The following is a 10,410-nucleotide window of genomic DNA, read 5'->3' on the forward strand; positions in this document are numbered from 1 at the left end:
TCCTCTTCCGTGTTCCTCCTCCTCCGTTTACCTCCTCCTGCGTTCCTCCTCCTCCATGTTCCTCCTCCTGTGTTCCTCCTCCTGTGTTCCTCCTCCTCCGTGTTCCTCCTCCTCCGTGTTCCTCCTCCTCCGTGTTCCTCCTCCTCCGTGTTCCTCCTCCTCCTGCGTTCCTCCTCCTCCTGCGTTCCTCCTCCTCCTGCGTTCCTCCTCCTCCTGCGTTCCTCCTCTTCCGTGTTCCTCCTCTTCCGTGTACCTCCTCCTGCGTTCCTCCTCCTCCATGTTCCTCCTCCTCCGTGTTCCTCCTCCTGCGTTCCTCCTCCTCCTGTGTTCCTCCTCCTCCGTGTTCATCCTCTTCCGTGTTCCTCCTCCTCCGTTTACCTCCTCCTGCGTTCCTCCTCCTCCATGTTCCTCCTCCATGTTCCTCCTCCTCCGTGTTCCTCCTCCTGCGTTCCTCCTCCTCCTGCGTTCCTCCTCCTCCGTGTTCATCCTCTTCCGTGTTCCTCCTCCTGCGTTCCTCCTCCTGCGTTCCTCCTCCATGTTCCTCCTCCTCCGTGTTCCTCCTCTTCCGTGTTCCTCCTCTGTGTTTCTCCTCCTGCGTTCTCCTCGGTGTTCCTCCTCCTCTGTGTTCCTCCTCCTCCGTGTTCCTCCTGCGGTTCTTTCCCTGCCTTTCCCCAGAAGCAAACGTAACCTGAAATTTTCTACTTATTACTTTTTTGGGGTGGGGAGGCTTCAAACAAGAGGAATTTATTCTCGTATTTCTGGAGGCAAGAAGTCCAAAATGGAGGGGACAGCATGATGTGCTCTCTCTCAGGCTGCGGGGCCGTCTGCCCTGTGCTCTGCTCTTAGCCCCTGGGGTTGCCAGCAATCCTTGGGGACCCTCAGCTTGCGGACCTGTCACTGCCATCTCTGCCTCTGTGGACAAATGGATTTCCCTGTGGACGTCTCTTCTGAGTCTCTTTTGTTTTCCAATTTCAAAATCTATTTTTACTTTAAATTCTCTATGCATTTTAAGCTTAAGTATCATGACAGAAGAAGTAGTTAACATTAAAAAATAAACTTAGTTGATTCAGTTCCATTTTCTTTTCTTTCTTTTTTTTTTTTTTTTGGTTGAGGCTGGGTTTGAACCCACCACCTCTGGTATATGGGCTAGCACCCTTCTCCTTTGAGCCACAGGCACCGCCTGGATTCAGTTTCCTTTTCTTCTGTGTTCTCCTACTAAGTACTAATATCCTTGATAATCAGTGTCTTTTCTTAAATTTCAAATTAATATGTGAGTACATACAACTAGGTTACCACGTGTGCAATTGTGAGGTGAAAATCCCAGCTGTAACTGAATCCTTATCCAGGAGAGTGTCATATACCCAGGCATTATCTAGGCGTCCTTAAACTATGGCCTGTGGGCCACATGCGGCCCACCTGGTACATGTATTTGGCCGGTCGGGTGTTCTTGCCACGGCTGCCTGTCCTGCTTAGCAGCCAATTCATCCTGGGGCCCACAGTCAGGCCCTCCAACAGTCTGAGGGAGAGTGAACTGGCCCCCCATTTAAAACTTTTGAGGACCTCGGCATTATATCCTTTGTGTGGGAACTTACTGAGCCCCTCCCCACCTTACTTGAACACAATTCAGTTTTCTCTCATCTGAGCCTACTGGTTTCAATTTAGTACTGATTATTCTTACGATACGTCCCTTAGGTGAATGTTCTCCAAGTCCATCCAAGTTGTTACAAAAGATACAAAATCTCTGTCATTTTTAGAGCTGAACTGTATTCCATGGTATACATATACCATAGTTTATTAATCCATTCATGTGTTGAAGGGCCCTTGGGGTTGTTTTCTACATCTTTGCAATTAGGAATTGAGCTGCTATAAACATTCAAGTACAAATGTCCTTGTGATAAAATGTCTTTTTTTCTTTAAGGTAGATACCTAGTATTGGGATTACAGGATCAAAAGGTCTACTTTTAGTTCTTTGAGACATTTCCACAGGTCCTCCTGGGGAGGCTGTACTCTTGCTAGTTTGCAGTCCCACCACAGTGCCTGAGTGCTCCCCTCTCCCCACCCACGCCAGGGTCTGTTGCTTTGGGACCTTGTGACATAAGCCATTCTCATTGGACTTGGATGACATCTCAGAGTGGTGTGCTTTTGCATTTCTCTGATGATTAGGACAGTGAACATTTTTTCATGTAATTGTTTGTCATTCATTTGTCCTCACGAGAAAAGATTCTGTTCATGTCTCTTGCCAAGTTAATAATGATGTGGTTTGCTCTTTTCCTTTGAAAATCCTGTGGATTTTCTGGAGTTCTTTGTAGATTCTGATTATTAGCCCTTTGTCAGATTTATAGCCGGCAAATATCTTCTCCTGTTCTGAAGGTTGTCTCTTTGCTTTGTTGACTGTGTCCTTGGCTGTGCAGAAGCTTTTTAACTTGATCAGGTAGGTCCCATTTACTTATTTTTATAGTTGCTGTGATCGCCAGTGGTGTCTTCTTTATAAATTCTTTCCCTAGGCCAATAAGATTAAGAGTCTTTCCTGTATTATCTTCTAGGGTTTTTCTTTCCCTAGGCTAAGATTAAGAGTTTTCCCTGTGTACTATATCCTAGGTGTGTCTGTGAGGGTGTAACTAGATGAGATTAACATTTGAATTAGTTAACTGAGTAGTGGGTGGTCCTCCCCAATGTGGACGACCTTCAACGACTTCAACTGGAGACCTGAGTCCTCTAAGAAGCCAGAGAGAGAGTTATAGAGGATATCGTTTTAGGTTATTTATGCAACTTTATATATGCATTATTATAATGCAACTATATATAGTTGCATTCAAGATAATTAACTCTCCTCAAGATACTTCATTATGATCCAAAGAATCTTGATGAACTGAGTTTGAGAAATACTACATACTGTATTATCCAAACCGTATTTTCTTAGAGGTTCATAAAATATAATAACATATAAGGCTAAAATGAATTCTTTTTTTTTAATCAAATCATAGCTGTACTTTAATGCAATCATGGGGTACAAAATACTGGTTTTATATACAGTTTGAATCAATCATCAAACTGGTTAACATAGACTTCATGGCATTTTCTTAGTCACTGTGTTAAGACATTTGTATTCTACACCTAGTAAATTCAAAATGAATTCTTAAATAAGAAAATCTGATTTTAAAAAAGTTTCTTGAACCTTCAATTCTTTCTTTTTTCTAAAAAGAGGAAATCAGCATCTCATATAAGTTATTTTTGTGAGCCTTAAGATGATCTGGTATATATTAAAGTCTGGAGAATTTTTATAACAGAATACATAATATTTCTGATACTGCTTTTCTCTCTCTTACATCTGCCACGCAGCAGACAAATAACAGAGAAATTTTTCTAGCAAGAATCAGAGTTACAGTATTTTACGCTTCCTTCTTCCTTCTTGAAACACCTTTTTTCCTGATTTTCTCTTCCTAAGGGCTGATCATTCTCAGACTCCTTTGCAGGTTACTTTTTATCTGCCCAGTGACCTAATGGTCAGTAAGATCTCTTCTCTACTTTGCACTCATGAACCTGCTGACCTCATAGAGTCTTAAAATTTATGCTCAAACTCCCAGATTTATCGGTATCTCCAAACTAGACTTATCTCCTGCCCTCCTGCCCTGTGAGTCCACCTGCCTGACCGGCAGCTCCACTTAGCATCTCAGACTTAACAAACTGAATCCCAGAACCCCAATCTCCTCGTCCTGCACTCTTTCCTACTTAATGTGCATTTCTCCAGGTGCTAACACCTCCCTCGTCATATTTGATTTCCCTCTTTGTCTAATAATGCAAGTCCAATCCACCCATAAATTCTATTAATTCTACATTTTAGTTTTTTTCAGTATTTCTGCTTGACCTTTATATTTTTTATTAAGTCATAAACACATAGATCATGTATGCACTGACACCTTTATGGGGTACAATGTGCTGATTTTACACACAATTAGGAGAGCTTACATCAAACTAGTTAATATAGCCTTCACCTCATTTACTTAATTATTGTGTCAAGACATTTATACTCTATACTTAATAGATTTGACACGTACCTTTGCAATAAGAACCATAGGAATGGTCCCACCGTTTACCTTCCTTCTAGCGAATACGTTTTAAATATCCCCAGAATCAAACCACTTTTCTCCTCCCTCAGTGACCCGACCCTGGGCCAGGACACCGTCAGCTCTTGCCTCACTTTCTGCAGTAATCTCTCATTGATCTCCAAGCCCCCATCCTGCCTTGCCCACTGTAAGTAAATCCTTTTCACAGCAACACAGGTCATTCTAGTCAAGCTAATTCCAGATCACATCCCTCTCCAGGCTCTTCACTGGCGTCCCATCTTCTTATCATGACTTATAAGACCCAGCATGATCTTATCACTCCACCTGCTTCATTTCTCCCCTTCGCTCTTTTAGCTCTGTCCACACAGGCAGCCTTCCAGAGCTTCAAGCTCCCCTCCCCGGGTCTGCCCACTTGCCGGGCCTCTGGGGAACATGTCTGACTCACTCAGTAGCTCCATCAAGTCTCGGCTCGTTCTTCTCCGTGAGACCTCCCCGGCTTCCTTAGCTAAAGTGACACTTGTGCTTCTGGTGCTCTCTGTTGACTCCCTACTTGATTTCCCTCCATGGTGTTTATCATCATCAAACTTAATATTTAGTTTTCTTCTTTATTTCATTTTTTTATTTCTTTGATTGGAAGATATGTTCCATAAGAATTTCTCCTGTTGTATTCCCTGCCACATCTCTAGTGCTTAGAAAATTCCTAGAACATAGAAATGTTTAATAAATATTCATGAATGAATGTATGCATACAATTTATGACGGTGATATTTTGTTGTGACTATTTTAAAAATATGAGAGTTTTTTTTCTCTCAATTACTTCCCTCCCTGCCCTCTACAGAAAGGCTACAACAGCAGGCTGAATTTCTCAGATAGGAGCTCAGAAAAGTACTCAGCGAAGCCTCGTAATTTTTATAACAACTGCCTAGGGAGCGTTTCTTCTACAAGTCAGCAAGAGCAGAGCCCATTAGCTCTACGCTATGATATGAATGTTCCTGAAAAGACTCATGTTCAAGTCTAATTGCCATTGTGATGATATTGAGAGGTGGGACCTTTAAGAGATGATTAGGTCAGGAAGGCTCTTCCCTCATGAATGAATTAATGCTATTATCTCAGAAATTGGTTAGGTTTATTTTGGGGGGGGGGACGGGTTCCTGATGAAAAGGATGAGTTCAGCCCACTTCCCTCCCTGTCTCACGTGCTCACCTCCACCTCCCTCCCTCGGCCCTGGGATACCCCTCACAGACGCCGGCATCGTACCCTGGGGCTTCCCAGCCTTCAGAATTGTGAGCCAAATACATTTCTTTTATTCCTAAGTTGCTCAGTCTGTGGTGTTTTACTATAGCACAAAAATGGACTTAGCCTGCAATCTCAAAATATGTCTTGTATTATCCAAAGAGTCTTTGCTCAGACTAATTTTACTCAACTCTTCGACCACCGTTATTCTCCTAATACTCATGAAAACCACCATTGAACAGTAATGTACACAAAGATAATGGGCCCTCCCTCTGAGGAGCAAATGGTAACTTTTGAACTGGCTCCCAGGTGTCCAAATCCAGCATGGAGGTGTACAGGGAAGGGATAGTTAAGGCAACAAATGATGCTGTTTTCTTAGACAGGTCAGTGCAATTCCTTCCCTATTTTGTCCATCCTGGGACGATAATTTTGCTTGTCTTTTGCTTTTTGCTTAAGCTATCCGTCTACAGAGGCTGAGCACATAGGGCAATTGTCTTCGTAACCCACATTATCTATAATTAAAATTATATATCTTAGTCATTCTGAATACAGGCATTTAAGACACCAGCAGTCATTACATCTGCCAAAAGGTATGGAGATGATTAGTTTCACAAGGGTAGCAGAGAAGGAGAGAAATTAATATCCATGCTTTCCTATCTTGTGTCAGTCACAGGCTGGGGAATCGCGTGTACAATTATGTGTGTGTGCGCGTTTGTGTGTCCTTATAACAGTCCCTTGGGATGGGCAGTAGCAGCTTTATTTCCGTAAGCAAGATAATTTGACAACCATGTCACAGATAGTAAAGAAATAAGATCATAGGCAGGTCTGCCTGTACTAAAGCCTGTCACCCTTTCTTGGTGTGCTGTCTAAACATACGATTTGTAGGGAGAACCTTCTCAGTAGCAGGACTAATTCTGTCAATGACCTTGAGCTAAACCTTTGCTTTCACTTCTCGTGAATGCGGGAGAATCCACAGCATCCAGGAGACCAGTGGGTCTGTGTCTTCCCGTACCTCTGCTTAGATGCCGGCTTCCCTGAAACCTACAGAAATTAATAACCATATGGAGCTTAAAAGAGGAGACTTTGAATATAGGTTACAGTCTGTTATCAACATAACAGCCACAGGCATCTTTTTGAAAACGTAAAGAACTAGATTCTGTGCCTCCTCTGCTCAAATTCCTCAGGGACTTCTCGGGTAGAAGCAGCAGCCCCTCCAGTGCCTCCCAAGGCCCCACGTAATGCGCCACCTCCTCAGCCCACACTCCTGTCATTTTCCCACTAACTCACATTTCTCCTTTTTTTGTTCCTCTACATGGAATGTAATGGCTGAGGGGAGGTGATGGGTGTGCCCCCAGTTACTGGGCATGATATAGGGATGTATAGCACACATTTTGGGGGCAGCACACAACTACAAGATAGACTCTACCTAACAAACACAAATACTGTGACCTTGTTGTTTGTATCCTCACATTAACCTGAAATAAAAAGAAAAAAAATCACATGGCTCACTCCATTACTTTCTTCAAGTTTTCACTCAAATATACCCTCCTGGGAGACTCTGCTTAAGCCCCATTGCTTGGTCACCACCCACTGGCACATCCACATACCCATGACTTCTCTCCTTTCTTTCTTTACTTTAACATTTTATTTATATGTACATACACACGTATGTACGTGTGCATAAAAAAAAATTATTTTTTGAGACAGAGCCTCAAGCTGTCGCCCTGGGTAGAGTGCTGTGGCATCACAGCCCACAGCAACCTCCAACTCCTGGGCTCAAGTGATTCTCCTGCCTCCGCCTCCCAAGTAGCTGGGACCACAGGTGCCTTCGACAATGCCTGGCTGGTTTTTTTTGGTTGCAGCCATCATTGTTGTTTGGCAGGCCCAGGTTGGATTTGAACCCGCCAGCTCATGTGTATGTGGCTGGTGCCTTAGCCACTTGAACCATAGGAGCTGAGCCATAAAAATGTATTTATATTGATTTTGTCTGTTTCTTACCTTGTCATATTATAGTGTGAAATTTACAAGGGCAGGCAGGGATTTTGCACCTTTTGTTAACAGATATGCAATGTCTTGCCTGTGTAGTATATGGTCAATAATAATGGTTTAGAAAAATCACCAAATTTAAAAGTAGAGGATACAGTCTTTTCACAACCTTAGTAGTAAAATAACTGATTTGGTTCTGGCCAATCCAGCTACAAAAGTTCAGTTAGCACCGAATGAATTTTCACTTAGAAAATTGATCAGGGGTCAGGCTTAGGGTCACCCCTGGGGCAGCTCTGGAATCTTGAGTGCAGGGGTCTCTGTGGCCTCTGGTTCTCAGTTTGCACAGCTTTTTCTGCTCTGAAGAATCTTCAAGATAAGATTTGATGCTTGGAAGTTGAAAGGATTCAGGCAGAAGAAAGTGTGAAAACCTTGCCTAGAGAAACAGTCGAATATAAGCAAGTATTGGATGAACAGATACAAGAAAGGGAGAATTCCGAGAACGAGGAATCAAAGCCCAATCAAGGCTTCCCTAAAAAGAGAACAGCAACATGATCAAACTCACGTTCAGAACCAGCTTGAAAAACTGGATCTTCCTGAACAAGAATATAATAAACTTCCCACAGTGCAGGCTCTCGCAGGGAAAAAAAAAAAATACAAGAGTTGGAAGAAGACTCCATGAGGAACAGGAAAGGAACGTGTGCAAGCTAAGGCAGCCGAGGTGCAGACGGTCGAGAAACAAATAGACTTATCTTTGACGATAAGGCAACTCTGTAAGTTCCCAGTGCAAGAAGAATTTAACAAAGAAGCCAAAATCACCAGAAAAGAAGAGTCCTAGAAACTATTTTGGTGCACAGCCACATTCTAGATTATGGGTGATCTGCCCTTGTAGCTGGAAGCCCACCAGTCCCAGCCACGTGTGGTGGCCGATGTTCAGCATGTCTTGTGTCTAATGAAGCAACGCAGTAAAGCTTCGTGCAGTGATCAGGTGGTCAACAACGCTCCTTTGGCAAAACAGGTGTCTTCAGGAGGTGCTGACGGTGAGTTGTCACTAACACCTTCCTCCTCCAGGAATTAAGGAGGAGGAGTCAGAAGTCTTACAGGCCTGCCAGGATGAATTTGGGCAAATGAGCTTTGATCACCAGCAGCTTGCAGAACTTATCCAGGAGTCGTTAACCACTGAACTGAAAGGAAACTTAGAGGGTGAGCTGGAGGCGCTGGTGGGAAGAATGGAGGCAAAAGCCAATCACATAACTAAAGTTCAAAAATACCAAGCCCAGCTGGAGAGACAAAAGCTGGAGAAGCAGAAGAGGGAATTAAAAGCTACCACAGCTCCTGAAGAAGAAGGAAGCAGCCGCAGCCACTCTTCTCCAATCACGGGGACCACAAATAAGAAGGATTGTGCCAAACCGAGACCTGGGGGCAAAGCAGGAAGAATCTCCAGTTGTTGAAGGGCGTGCAGACCATACAGAAATTATTACAAAGCATTGGAATTACTGACTTGGACCAGGTCAGACATTTTATTCAGATAATGTGTACCTAATCAATCAGATGCTGACAATTTACTTTCCAGACCTCATACTTAGTTGGAATTAATGAGTAGCAGGTATTAAGAAATTCAAGCTTCATTATCCTGATATTTTGTGTATGCAGCATGAGTAAAAGTTAAACCATTTAAATGGAAACCAGGGGAGTTTTAAGCCTAAGAAGCCACATGTAATCTGTTTCTTTTGGATAAATTTGCTATACTGATATATGGTTCTTTGTAAACAAATTACCAATTTTTTACTTGTGTATGTTATTTTTTAAAATAGTTCACTATATAGTATATAATAAAATTAAGTTTAAATTAAAAAAAAAAAAGAAAATATAACAGGTTGAACAGAAAATAGTTTTTCAGCCAAGAACCAAAAGCCTTTGAAATTTTATAACAAAGATCCTGCCCTATCACCCTTCCAGGAAAAGGTGCCCCAGACATAATGTTATTCATATTTAATACTCTATCACTTTATTTCTGAGCCCTTGAGATTTCAACCTCTGAGCCAAGACTCCCTAAAAGCTGGCTTATCACTAAGTGTAGAAATGAGAAGTTTCCAGACCTTCTTAAACAAAATCCAATTTGACACAATGACTATGTGACTATTATAATCTTCGCTCACTATAACGACAGCAGTTAGACAAACAGAGAAATTAGACCCAGAAATCTCCAAAATTATCAGAGTGTGATTCATTCAAAATGGGTTAAAATACATTGTAAAGATACTTAATGCAAATTTAATATGTTCACGTGTATCTTAAACCAGTATACTATTGTCTTTTCTTTTTCTAAAAATAGATGCATATTTCATTCTATCTAAAAGAGTGTTTAAATCAGAAACCCTAAAATGAGAAGATTTGCTTTGATTTTGCATCTAGCTTCCTGAAAAAAAGGAGTAGGTGACTGTCAGGAGCCCGTACTGTGTGGTTGTTAGGAGAAGGGGGCTGTCCTGAGGCTTCTCCCTGAAGAGAGAGGGAGGGAAGTGACCGTGCCCTTGTGACCTCAGCATGTCAGCACATAGCCCGAGAATAAAAAGGCGAGAGCTTCATCATGCCACGGACAGAGATGGGGAAACGGCACGCAGCCCTCAGACTTCTCCTCCAGGCGAGATGAAGGAGGGCGGAGTGTGCGCGTTTGTGGAACCGGTGAACATGTCTGAGAGGTTCCAGGACCTCTAGCTGGGCTGGCTGGGAAGTCTCTGAACCCCATGCGTAGACTGGGAGAGGTGGCTGCTTCCTCAAAGGCCGAAACACCAAAGCAGAGTGACAAGGAGCGTGCAAGAATCAGGGAGATACAACTACCAAAGGAACAGAATAAATCTCTGGATCTGATTTTAGGAAAGAGAAAAGAACAACAATATGCTACTTGTTCTTCATCTCACATCTCTGAATTCAAACATGTAAGAGTACAGGAGAATCCCACAGTCTCATCCAACCTCAAACCCCACAGGCACGGTCCTTCCAGCACACGATTGTACAAACAGCCGTCCTTACCGACAAAGATACCGTCTCTGAGGAGGAGAAAGTGAAGGAAAAACTGCAGCTGGAAGTTCTATGGCAGCAAACAAAACACCTTTCCTAAGGAAGAACATTT

The 10,410-nt window shown here is 42.8% G+C and overlaps 1 pseudogene; it reads left to right on the forward strand.

The window, feature by feature from the left end:
- The window catches only part of LOC100962532, a 42,840-nt pseudogene extending 32,442 nt beyond the window's left edge, over positions 1–10,398 (forward strand).
- The last annotated feature ends 12 nt before the right edge of the window (positions 10,399–10,410 follow it).

Source organism: Otolemur garnettii, unplaced genomic scaffold (assembly GCF_000181295.1).
Source record: "Otolemur garnettii isolate 467f Iridium unplaced genomic scaffold, OtoGar3 scaffold00010, whole genome shotgun sequence".
Lineage (NCBI taxonomy): Eukaryota > Metazoa > Chordata > Mammalia > Primates > Galagidae > Otolemur > Otolemur garnettii.